Source organism: Pinus tabuliformis, chromosome X, assembly GCF_031772625.1.
Source record: "Pinus tabuliformis cultivar Carrire ecotype Pingquan chromosome X, CPIR1, whole genome shotgun sequence".
Lineage (NCBI taxonomy): Eukaryota > Viridiplantae > Streptophyta > Pinopsida > Pinales > Pinaceae > Pinus > Pinus tabuliformis.
This window is the reverse complement of record NC_142308.1, coordinates 1662306076-1662319833: the sequence shown is the minus strand read 5'-3', so window position 1 is coordinate 1662319833 and position 13758 is coordinate 1662306076. Positions and strand designations below refer to the sequence as shown.

At 40.4% G+C, this 13758-nt stretch overlaps 1 pseudogene across 1 annotated transcript in view; it reads left to right on the top strand.

Annotated features, from left to right (window-relative positions):
* LOC149146386 (protein ecdysoneless homolog) overlaps positions 1 to 13758 on the top strand; it is a 78954-nt pseudogene that overhangs the window by 5046 nt on the left and 60150 nt on the right. The gene's annotated exons all lie outside the window — the stretch shown is intronic.

Genomic DNA, 13758 nt, shown 5'->3' with positions numbered 1-13758 from the left:
CTGGCAGCTAAGTCACTAGTAACTTGGGAAAGGAGCATACAGCTGCTAGAACAGACATATCTCGCACAACCAAGTCACATCTCTACTTGGTGGGATAACCCACTTGACAAGGATCTCACACAACCAAGTCTCATCTCTGCTTGGGGGGATCCACTTGTCAACACATGACAAGGATTTCGCACATCCAAGGCTCATCACTGCTTGGGGGGATCCACTTGTCAACACATGACAAGGATCTTGCACATCCAAGGATCATCACTACTTGGGGGGTTCCACTTGTCAACACATGACAGGGATTTCGCACATACAAGGCTCATCACTGTTTGGGGGATCCACTTGTCAACACATGACAAGGATCTCACACATTCAAGGCTCATCATCCATGACCACCCTCGTTAGGAAGGGTCACATCCATCAGTCCAAGTTGCTCTCTGAAAACCAAGAACATTCCTTTCGGCAAAGGCTTGGTAAGAATGTCGACGATCTGGTCATTAGTGGCTATATTATGGAGTCTTATTGCTCCTCTCTACACCATATCCCAGATATAGTGATATTTATGCTTGGACTTGTCATGGAACACAAGATTTTCTGCAAGTCAAATCCTACTCTTATTGTCGCAGTAAAACACTGTTGTGTCCAGAACATGCTCCAACAACTCTCCAAAGAGCTTCCTTAGCCATACTGCCTCACAACTGGCCATGCTAGCAGAAATGTACTCAGCTTCCGCTGTGCTGAGGGCTACATTTTTTTTTTTGTATCTTTTTCTTTTTCTTTCTATTCATCCAAGATATCAGGGCAGATCCTAAGCTGAAGCGACACCTAGATGTGTTTTTTCTATCAGTAGAGTTACCAACCTAGTCAACATCTGAGTATCTATGTAGTCTTATATCATCGATAGTATATTTCAATCCTAGATTGATGATCCCATGCAGGGATATCTCAGCACATGCTTTGCAGCAACCCAGCGTGCGTCAGATGGTTTAATCATATATTGGCTCAGAGTATTGACCACAAAACATATATCTGATCTAGTGTTCACTAAGAACATTAGTGCCCCAATCAATTGATGATACTCAGAAGGATTTGCTAAATCAGGCCCTGCAACTTCACCACATAGCTTCTTGAAGTTCATCTCCATTGGAGTATTCATGGATTTACATTTTGTCATACCAAATCTTTCAAGCAGCTTGACAACATATTTTCCTTGAGAAAGGAAAATCTTACCAGGTTTCTGCCATACTTCAAGACCCAGAAAGTAGTGCATTAAGTGAAGATCTTTCATTTCAAATTCAGAAGCTAACTCCCTCTTACACTGGAGAATAAGAGGTTCACTACTGATAAAAAATAAATCATCAACATAATACTAAAATCAAAGGCATACCTTGTACTGTCATGAAGTAAAGATTTGGATCAACATTACTTCTAGTTAAACCAAGCTTCAAAGAAGGTATCGATGCGGGCATAACAAGTTTTTGGAGCTTGCTTCAAACCATAGAGGACTTTCTTCAGTCTACACATGAGTTTTCTGGTCATGTACTTTAAAACCTTGTGGTTGCTCCATAAATAATTCTTCCTTGAGGAAGCCATGTAGAAAAGTAGTCTTCACATCCATTTTGTGAAGGGACCATCCTTAGCTAGCAATTGTAGTCGCAATAGATCAGATGGTTGTATAACATGCAACAGGGGCAAAGATTTCATCATAGTCTATTCCATCTTTTTGAGAGAACCTTCTGGCCACAAATCTAGCTTTATATTTTTCAACACTGCCATCAACACCATGTTTAATTTTATACAACCATTTAGAAGACACAACAGATTTACATTGGGGTCTTGGAACCACTTCCCATACATAATTATGAATGATGGACTCATATTCTTCAACCATTGCATCTTTCCACACTTGAGCCTTCACAACTTATTTAAAAGTGCATGGTTCAACTTGAATAATGTTGCTCATGGCTACAACATATCCTTGGTATTGGCATGATTTCTTGTTTTCTCTGAAGGTTCCTCTGGGAGCAACACTTTTATCAACATCCTAAAGGGTGTCACAAAGCCATAAAGGTCTTCTTTTAGTAGGAGGATCACATGGAGGAGGATCAACAAGATCAATTTTAGGGTTAGGATTTTCTTGTATCTCAAATGCATCATCTTTATTATCAACATTAGTAGGAGAAAGAGGAGTGTCTCATGCCTTTCCAAGAGCTGCATCATCATAAAATGTTACATCCCTGCTAAACTTTATATTTCTTTCTCCAGGTACATATATTTTGTAAGCTTTAGAATTTTCACCATAACCAACAAATGTATCTTTCTTACCCGAAGCTTCCAACTTGTTCCTCTTTTATTTTGGCACGTGGAGATATACAAGGCAACCAAAGATCCACAAGTGCCCAACCTCGGGTTTTTCATCAGAGATGACTTCTTTTGGAGTCTTGTTGTTTAGGGTACAGTGAGGAGATCTATTTTGAACATAGACAACTGTGTTAGCAGCTTCTCCCCATAAAAACTTAGGTAGTTTCTGATCATGCAACATAACTTTGACTACTTCCATGATAGTTCTATTCTTTTCCTCATCCACACCATTTTGTTATAGGTTATACAGTATTGCGTTCTATTTCCTGATTCTAGCTTCCTTGTAGGAGTCTTGAGCTTTTATCCACTTCATGCCCACTCAAGTCATGGGATGGCTCAACATCTTCCTCAATCTCGATACAAAGGACTTGGTCCTCACATTCATCAAATGTACCTGTTGATCCCAGAACAAGACCATGAGCAATAGTAGCAAAGTAAATAAGCATAATGATAGTATACCTGGTGCTGAGGTAGGTCTTTCATTCTTTTCTAGATGTGAGAGTGGCTCCTTAATTATCCGTGCACCAACTTCCTCTTAGAGTTTACTCTTCTTGCACTATTCTGCACCCTAATGATCTTCAGGATCTGCTTTTCTTGATCGCTTCCTCTTCAAGAAGTTAGTGAAAGAATCATTCAAATACTCATTTAGGAAGGATAACCAATGATCTATAAAGAATCAAGATAAATCTAAACAAGAACAATGACACAAAGAAACAACATAAGACTTGAAAATACTCATTTTTTTTCTGGGGATTGAAGGAAGCTGTTAGCTCTCTCTTGATCTGACCTTTGTAAGTTACCACTGTCCATCAATCATATGTCATTAGCAGAAGAAGTGCATCTTCTTGAACGCCACTTGGAAAACTCCATCATGATCCACTCTAATATGGCTTTTGGGCAACCATTTTTCTCGCATGAGGTAATGCTTTATAGTGAAGATGAGTGAACTTTCGGTGCCACAATTTATATTGATGATTACTTATCATCTAAGTCACTTGACACAGGGACACCCAAATTCGTGTCTGACACGGTCACGTAGACCCCCCAGAACAAGACACGTTATATATATATATATAATTAATACTAAATAATTATCATCCATGATACAAATTCAGGCATAGATCTAGATTCTACATTGTAAATTTAAAATTTGTAAGTTGTACAATGTAAGATTATGCATACAAATACAAGTGTGATAGATTCATCAATGATCCAATAGGAGAAAGACAAGAAACTGCAATTTTTTGATTATGTCATCAAAATCAAAATGTGTTACATAGGTAGTAGCAATGCTAATTAGAAATAGCAAATACAAAACAATTACAAGGTAGTAGGTAGCTCATCAATCATCATCATCATCAAAATCAACATCATTGTCATGGTCACCATTGCTCTCCTCTCTGCATCCTCCTCCTTCGTATCCAATGTAATCTCTGCATCTACTGGTGTGGAGGATGACTCCTCAAGAGTATCACCACCATCAAAGTGACGTGCTCTAGCACTGGGTCATCAAGATCCAAGTTGGCCAATGACAACTCAACACTGCTGTCCAAACCCATATCATTAAGAAAGATATACCACATCTTTGTCTTTCCCTTCAACCATTCATCCCTCTGCCTGTAAATAAGACGAAGGTTGGTGTTTACATACACCATTTTCTCTGGCCTGGATTGCTCAAGCCTACTCTTCTTGACACTATACAAATTCCCATATGTGTGCCAATTCCTCTCGCAACAAGAGGATGAAGTCACTTGAGAGAGGAGCCTCATGGCTAACGACTGTATAGGAGGTCTGGTTGCCTTATGAGTTGCCCACCAAGAATAGGGCTTCTTAGCCCCCCTGTCTCTAATCACATCATAGCTTGCAAATCACCCAGTTCTAGTGAAACTTTGCAAAGGCATCCTCCACCTCACCAAAACACAGACTCTATTTGTGAGTCTCTTATGTGATAGTGGGAGCTAGACTGGTTTCATTGGCTGCAGACTCATTTTGTGGAAATATCAATATTGGCAAGGAAAGAAGGGAGGATCATTCTAAGACTTTTCTAGATTGTCATCAATAGTGGACGAACCACAGTTTGAGGGAGCTGTTAATACACTATTCCATTTGTTAATAAGCAAAATAGGCAAAAAATTCAATCTAGGGTTTGAGAGGTTGTCATCCCACACATTGTTATTGTTGCCTTTTAAATCCGACTACAAATTAGAGCGTAGGTACTCAGACCAAATTTTCAAGGGTTGTGTTCATCCTTTGACTCAGGCAAACTACCTTGCTTTTCCTCCACTTATAGTTGCATATGCTTTTATTGCCTAGATATTGTGAATTTTTTTTTTGGTTCTCTTGCTTTACGATCACATTTTTACTAGTTGCTTTGCTTCTCCATTAACCTTTCATTTACTTGAACTGGAGAAAATGGCGAAAGTTGACAAAGTATTATAGTTACTTAACACTTTGATACTCTCTACAATGGATGATACAATAAAAACTAGCAAGGGCACTCTCTCTGACATTCATACTTGTCTGCAAAATGCACAAGAAAACATTGATTTTTTGCAACTGGAGTCTCAACTTTAGCAAGATGAGTTACAACATAAAAGACATAATTCTAAACCTGTTTTTGTTCAGAACATTGAGACAAACTCCCATCAACAACAAGTCAATAATGTTGAAGTTCATTCAGATTCAGTGCCCAATGAAGGAGCAAAGTTGCATGTAGATGCAAAAATTCAGCATACACATCCAAGACCATCATCAGGGCTTGTGAAGAGCTTGTTCATTACAAGAACAAAACTGGTCTTGGATATGACAAGGATGTGTCCTTTCATATATCAGATTACTCAAAGCCCATCTAGTTTTAGAGTGTTGGATTTCTTTATGACAATTCATCTTTCGCTGTTTTAGATCCTGCTCCACTTGCACAACCACCACAACAGAATGTTAAATGCCAACATTGTGACATAGTTGGCCATATAAAAGATCATTGTTTTGATCTTCATCCATGTGAGCACTGTCATAAAACCACTCATTTTTCAAACATATGCTTCATAAACAAACCTCCCGCAAGAACAAAGATTCACCTTGGATGGATCACTTCTTGGCAGTGGGCTTCAACAACCAAGAAGATATTTCAGTCATATGTCAGAATTTCTTCTAGAGTATTGAAAAGTCTTGCAGTTGAGTTTTCTCCATCATCTCACCTTGTATCTGACAGGGGGGGAGGTGATGGTCATCTACAAGCTTCAGAACCACATCAGGCGAGCCTGAGCCACAACTTGAACTTGCCGCTTAATTCAGAGTTGTAGGCAGAGACACAAAAGTTCAAAGCGAGCCTAACCCACAACTTGCCATACCAGATTTAGAGTTGTAGCCAAAGATAAATATGCCCCTGAGCATGCCTTTGGTTGGTGGTCAACCTTAAACCATCTATGCGGGGTTGAGACTTCCCTTTTTAGGTTGAGCTTCTCCCTCTTCAAAGAATTGGGGATACTTCCTCTAGTAGAAGACTTCAACTTCTTCCCAGTGTGGAAGACTTCCAGGAATTGCATTAAGCATTCCAGAGTTAGTGGTCATCCTTAAACCACCGCAGGTTGTAGACCTCCCTTTTCCAGGTTGAAGGTCTCCCTCTCCAAAGCATTAGGAACACTTCCTCTAGCAGAAGATTTCAACTTCTTGCTAGATTTGGAAGAGTTTCGAGAACTGCACTAAGCATTCCAGTGTTGTTGGTCATCCTTAAATCACCCCCTTATACCAACATTTCAGAGAGCACATTTAGCCTAGTACTGCCATGCATTTTTGCACATTTTGTATTACAACTCTCTTCTTGAACTCATACATACCCCTTCGGATTAAGCGGGGAATGTTGGATACCTAATTCGCTAAGGGTTATGGTGAGGAAGTTGAAGAGTCAAAGGGAGTCCAAGAGACTTTGGAAGATGAATCCAAGAGTCTCTCCAATGTATTATAAATGTATATCATGTGAATAATATATGCCTTTATGCTTATCCTTCATATCTTTCGTCTTCGCCATGGTTATGTTTAACAAAAATAACGGTCCTCATGGACTCAATCATGGAATCCCATCCCTCACTCCAATGTATTATAAATGTATATCATGTGAACAATATACGAATTCATGCTTATTCTTCATATCTTTCGTCTTTGCCATGGTTATGTTTAACAAAAATAATGGTCCTCCCGAACTCAATCATGGAATCCCATCCCTCATAAACCTCTCCTAGGATGGGTTGGTCTGTATCTGCAAATCGTAGCAAAGCAATGATAGGGTTCATGATCTTAATAGTGAGATCTACCCTCTCCCACCAAACATCATCTAATACTGTGTCCTTGACTATTTTTTAGGTTGCTTGATCTGTCTTTCTCCAAAAAGACCAAAACTTTGAAATAACCATAGCCCCAAGAACAGTCTTGACCTCCCTCAATCTCTTCAACATGATGAATGAAGATGCAAACCATGTATGTGCAATCTTCAACAATGATAGATGGGTGTACTCTTTGTAGATTGTGAGGACACTTATATGATTTTGTACAAAGTTGCAGATATGTCGTGCATCCTTGTATTGTCCAAGTGCATCCACTGATTTCAAGAAAACTGGTCCATTCAAGGAAGACACCATGAAGTTGTATTAGAATATTCCTATTTAGTATTTAATGCTCAGTCTTTTAGCTGTTGCTATTTTTATTCTTTTAACAGTTTCTTAGATGAAACTGTTTGTTTCCATATTCTACATAGAAACCTGATGTTTCTATTATTGTAAATATCTTTGTATTATCATTGAGCTGTTTTGCTCATTTCCAATTAATTCATTCGATATTCTTTTATGGTATCAGAGCACAGGGATTTTTTCGAAATAATTTTTCATAGCTTGAAAAATTCAGTAGATCATTTCGAAACTGCTCTCAGGATTTGTAGATTTCTTTCTAAGGTCGAGCCCTCTGTAAGCCAGGTAGCCTTCACTGAGTCTTAGCCTCGGCTTTGCTCACTGTGATAAAAGCTTACAGTCGTCAATCTCGATACAGAAAGGGATTTTTCTCCTGCATTATCACTGTATGAGGAATTAACTTTGTGACGGTCATCGGAATCGTAAAATTGCTTTGAAAGGATCAGTTTATTTGTTTGAAGCCTAGCCACTCAAGAGGAAGAGTACGCGCAAGTTCAAGGACTCGATAAAACCCGTATTCAGTTTTCACTCTCGCTGTAATAGCCAGTAGCCAGCTTCTGCGTTTTCTGTCGTCTTCCTTCGTAGATTATTTTCCGGCTTCAAAGTTTTTGTTTCTGTTGAAGGCGATTGTGGGTTCGGGTCCCACCGGGCGTGTCATTTTATGGTATCGTGTTTGTATCGGAACCGGAAGTGGAAATCGTGTTTGTAGTGGAAAGCCTGAGTATCGGAACCGGAAGCGGAACCAGATTCGTATTCATCGAGATTCTCCAGCAACTTAATTTCGTTTTCACCAAGTGAAGGCTTTTTCTCGTGACGGCATTGAAAAATCACGTTTTTTCCAGAGACGACATTTTCACACATTGCATTTTCTCGTGACGGCATTTTCACGCATTTAAAAAGGGTATCACGCATTTTCAGATTACAGTAAAGGTATTTTTCCAGTTCAGTCCGGTATATATCACGCATTTTTTTGTGACGGCTTTCTCCAGCTCAGTCCAGTTTATATATCACGCATATATAACAGCGTATATATAATCGATACATATATAACAGCATATATATATATATATATATACATCACGCATTCAGATTATAGTTCAGTCCAGTTTATATATCACGCATATATAACAGCGTATATATAATCGATCCATATATAACAGCATATATATATATATATCACGCACTCAGATTATAGTGACAGGACCAGAACAGCGTATATATAATCGTGGACAGCTTCAGTCTACGTAGTTTTATGAAGATACATGTGACCTCTTGTCATATTTTTCATCTGGTGTTTTGATCTGGTACAGCTCTGAGTTATTGTGAAAGCCTAATTTTTTTTCCAAAGCAGAATTTGTTAAGGTTTGGTACAGTCATCCTGAAAGAGGGATTTTAAGCAGGCAGCTACATTGTTTTTGTGTGTCAGACTTCTGTATTGTCTTTGGGAAAATGGCCACGCTCACCAATCTGATGTTAGAAGGAAATCAACGCTTTAATGGCAGCAACTATAACATTTGGAAACAAAGAATGCTGACCATTTTTGAATACAGGCGTCTTGATCAGCTCATTTTGGGCAAAGAGTCTCGTCCCGGTACAGCTGGTACCGATCAAGATAAATTTGATGATCGAAATCGAGAAGCTGTTATGCTTCTCAAGCTCTCTGTCGCTGATGATCAGTTACCTCAGATTCCTTCTGGCAAGACCGCTGCCGAAATCTGGCAACAATTGAAAGAACTGCACGAGACATCTGACAAAAGCAGAGCATTTTTTCTCAAAAATCAATTGTTCTCCATCATGATGGATGAACATATGTCTTTACAGGAACATCTCAACAAAATTAAAGACATTCGAGATCAGCTCGAAGCCATTGGTCGGACCATGGAGGAAGAAGATATGGTAGTCATTACTCTGAAAAGTCTACCGAAATCTTATGAACACTTCATAGAAACACTCAACATTACGACCACAAATGTTGATCTGAAGTTTCCAGATTTATGTACCAAACTTCTGCAGCAGGATCGGTGGAAACAGCAGTTTGGTAGTGGTGCTTCATCAGTGTCCTCGGAAAATGCATTTGCTGCAAAATACCAGTCCTCTCAGTCCTTTCAGCACAGAGGCTCTTCTCAGCTTTTGGATCCTGCTAGGAAGAAAAGTGTGCAGTGTAATTACTGTCACAGGTTTGGTCACATGAAGAAAGATTGCCGACAGAGGATTGCTTCTGAACAGAAGAAACAGGGAGGGCCACATCAGACAGCCAATGTTGCAGAACATTCCGAGCAGACAGATTCTGCCTTTTACGCCTTTATGGCTAAAAGGTCTTCAGAACATGTTCCTTCCTCTGCATGGTACATTGATTCTGGTGCATCACGCCACTTCTCTCACAGGCGTGACTGGTTTATTGACTTCTCACCTTTCAGTGATTCCGTGGTATTTGGTGGAGGTGAAAAGTACACTGTAGCTGGCAGGGGTACAGTTCAAATTCAGTCTGGTGGACGCACACTCATATTTCTGAATGTATACTATGTTCCTGGTATGGAGATTAATCTGCTATCTGTCAGCCAGATTATGAGGAATTCTCCTCAGCTTGATGTTGTGTTCAGTGCACACAAGTGCTCCATCATTGACAGGGAGACTAGTCTAACAGTTGCTGTTGGGCTAGAGGACCATGGTCTATACAGGCTACTTGACACTGGTGACTCTCCAGAAGTGGCTCTAGCAGCACGTGTCTCTCCCATCAGCACTCTATGGCATCAGCGATATGGGCATCTAAATATGCAGTATCTCTCTCAGCTCTCTCGGGAGGGACTTGTGTCAGGATTACCTGATATTCAGACTCAACAGTTGGGGGTATGCAGCGCCTGTCAAGCAGGAAAGCAACATCGGTCTTCATTCACAAATGGAGAATCTTGGCGCGCATCTAAGGTACTTCAGTTACTTCATGCTGATATTTGTGGTCCTATGAATACAGCTTCTATCACTGCTTGCAAATATTTTTTACTTATTGTAGATGACTTCAGTAGAAAGATGTGGGTGTATTTTTTAAAAAATAAATCTGATGCTCTTAGTACCTTTCAGAAGTTTAAAACCTTAGTTGAAAAAGAATCTGGTTGTAATATCATGACCCTTAGGACCGACAATGGGGGGGAATTTTGTTCCTCAGCTTTTGCCAACTTCTGTGATATTCATGGCATCAAACGTCAATTAACCACCCCTTACACTCCCCAGCAGAACAGTGTTGTCGAGCGTCGCAACCGCACGGTTGTTGAAATGGCTCGTTCCATGTTACAACACAGGAGTGTTCCAAACAAATTCTGGGCTGAAGCAGTATTTACTGCTGTTTATCTTCTTAACCGATCACCTACTCAGGCGGTTAAAGGGAAGACTCCTGAAGAAGTTTGGTCTGGTCGTAAGCCCAAGATCAGTCACCTCAAAGTATTTGGCTCAGTTGCATATGTTTGGATTCCATCTGCTAAGCGCTCTAAATTGGATTCCAAAAGCCAGAAACTCATGATGACAGGTTACAGTGATCATCACAAGGCCTATAGGCTGATAGATATAGCCACTGGTCGTCTTAGCTTCAGTCGAGATGTAGTATTTGATGAAGACAGAGGCTTCTTTCAGTCTTCTTCTTCTGAGCAGCGTTCTGAGGATCAGTTTCACAGTGTTCTTCTTCTAGTCGGTCCACCTGATGGGAGGGATGATGTAGTATCAGTATTTGATAATACTCTATCTGAGCTTCCTCCAGAAGCTAACCCTCCTCTTGCTGCCCCTATTGCTCTTGAGTCTTCTCCATCTCCTCCTGATATTGGTTCCTCTATTCCTGATATTGGTTCTTCTTCTCTTCGGCCTAAATGGTGGGCTAAAACCATTGGTGATCTCCGGGATGATGAGCTCCTTGAAGGTAGAACTTCTAGACATAAGAACAGACAACAGTCTACAGTCAATTTTGCTCTTATGGCTAACCTACACAGTAGTTTTGAGCCTCAAACCTATTCAGAGGCTATGGGTACATCTAAGTGGGAACAGGCTATGGAAGCCGAATTCCAGAGTCTTCAGAAGAATCACACCTGGACACTTTCTGATCTTCCTGCCGAAAAAAAGCCCATAGGTTGCAAATGGGTGTATAAAGTGAAATACAAAGCTGATGGAACCATAGACAAGTATAAAGCTCGTCTTGTGGCTCGAGGGTTCTCACAGAAGGAAGGCATTGATTATGAGGAGACTTTTGCTCCTACAGCCAAGATGAGTACCATAAGGCTTGTTCTTGCCCTAGCAGCTCAGTTCAATTGGAAAGTTCATCAGATGGATGTAAAGAGTGCTTTCCTAAATGGTGATCTTCAAGAAGAAGTCTACATGACGCAGCCTCCAGGATTCAAGGTTGCTGGTCAAGAACAGAAAGTGTGTCGGTTAGCTAAAGCAATCTATGGATTGAAACAAGCTCCTCGGGCTTGGTACATGAAAATTGATCAGTACCTGACAGATCAGGGTTTTCAGCGGAGCCCATCTGATGCAAACCTGTATATCAAGCATACTGGTGATGATATCTTGTTTGTGGTTGTCTATGTGGATGACCTTATCATTACTGGCAGCTCTGCACATTTGATCCATGGGATCAAACAAGATCTATGCAGAACTTTTGAGATGACAGACTTGGGACTTCTTCATTATTGTCTGGGAGTTGAAGTTTGGCAGACTGAAAATCAGATCTTTCTCTCTCAGTCCAAGTATGCCAAAAATCTTGTGGAAAGGTTCAGAATGCAGGATTGCAAACCAGCCACGACTCCTATGGAACCAGGGCTCAAACTTTCAGCACAGTCATCCTCTCCCCTTGTGGATGAAACTTTATTCAGGCAATTAGTGGGCAGTCTCATCTATCTTACTGCTACCAGACCTGACATCAGTTTTGCAGTAAGCTACATTTCTCGCTTTATGTCAGCTCCTAAAGCTGATCATTGGATAGCAGCAAAGCGGGTGCTACGATATGTGAGTGGTACTTCTGATTATGGCCTCTTATCTACTCGCAGCTCCAATCCTATTCTCAGTGGCTACACTGACTCTGACTGGGCAGGTTCGGTTGATGACCGTAAATCTACAGCTGGGTATGTGTTTAGTCTAGGATCTGGTGCTGTTACTTGGACTAGTAAGAAGCAACAGGCAGTGGCTCTCTCCTCAACAGAAGCAGAGTATCGGGGAGCAGTTAAGGCATCTTGTGAGGCCGTTTGGCTTCGTCGTATGCTTGCAGATATGCATGTTTTTCAGACAGGGCCTACTTCTTTGTTTTGTGATAATCAGGGAGTGCTCAAACTTGCCAAGAATCCAGTCTTTCATGAACGAACAAAGCATGTGGAAACTCATTGCCACTACATTCGCCAGCTGGTTGAAGACGGCTCAGTTCAATTGCAATATGTTCCCACAACAGAGCAGCGCGCCGACATTTTCACCAAGCCTCTTGGTCCTGATAAATTTGTAAAATTCCGAGGGTCTATTGGTGTTGTAAATAGATTGAGCATTAAGGGAGGGTATTAGAATATTCCTATTTAGTATTTAATGCTCAGTCTTTTAGTTGTTGCTATTTTTATTCTTTTAACAGTTTCTTAGATGAAACTGTTTGTTTCCATATTCTACATAGAAACCTGATGTTTCTATTATTGTAAATATCTTTGTATTATCATTGAGCTGTTTTGCTCATTTCCAATTAATTCATTCGATATTCTTTTAAGTTGATGAGTGGGTGGCGTGCTAGATCTGTCCATCCATCAAAAACAATACTAACCTTAGATGTTGGCCATGCTGTTTTAATAGGCTCAAGCATTTTGTCCACCTCTTTCTTTGCCTTAGTCAACAATGTGGTTCTAAGCTTCTCTGACATAGGAGGTACATACCCTGTTCCCTTGAGTTAGAGCTTGGCAGGTCTCAAGAAATAAAGGTGAGTGTGCAATATTAAAGCATATGAAGTTCAGATAGAAAAATAATGCAACGGGGAGATCAAACTCTTCCCGTTTCTCTTTCTGAAAAATCTTGTTCGTTGGACCAAGTGCCAATGCCTTTCTTTTTACTGCTTGACCCACACCCCCACCAAAACTCTCAAATGGAAATTTGCTACGGTTATTCCTCAAGAATGGAAGGGGATCATTTAGATGATGCAACCACCCTTGCCACACCGACATTGGCCTCTTTTTCTATTTCTTTCCTCTTAGCTAAAGGCACCTGTATACATGCTCCAATTCCACAACCTAATAAGGCTAACAAATGAGCTTTCACACGATAATAAGTGCTCTTGAAATGATTGCTGCAATAGTTGCATTTCCAAGCAACATTGCCTTCTCCCTTCAACTTGCTGCCTGATCCTTGATCTCTTGTGACATACTTCCATAAGGGATATTTGTTTTCTTGAGCATGCTGTCTTTCTAAATTCATTCTACCCTCAACATTTGAAGTTGTTGTTGCAACCCCACTTCCAATAGAGGTTCAGACTCTGATGAAATTGGAACAGGAGGGGCATCACCAATGGGGATATTCTTCCCCTTCCTTTGCCCCTTCCCTGCTCTCCTTGATTGAGCCATGAATGCTGTAAAAAATATAGAAAAAATGCACAAACTTGTAAAAAAATTGTACATGCAAACTGCTCTAGCAAAAATGCAAAAAATAAAGGCAAAATGCACTTACCTATTGCTTGAATCACCTCCAAAATGCTCCCAACCCCTTTGCTAGTCGCTCCCACACT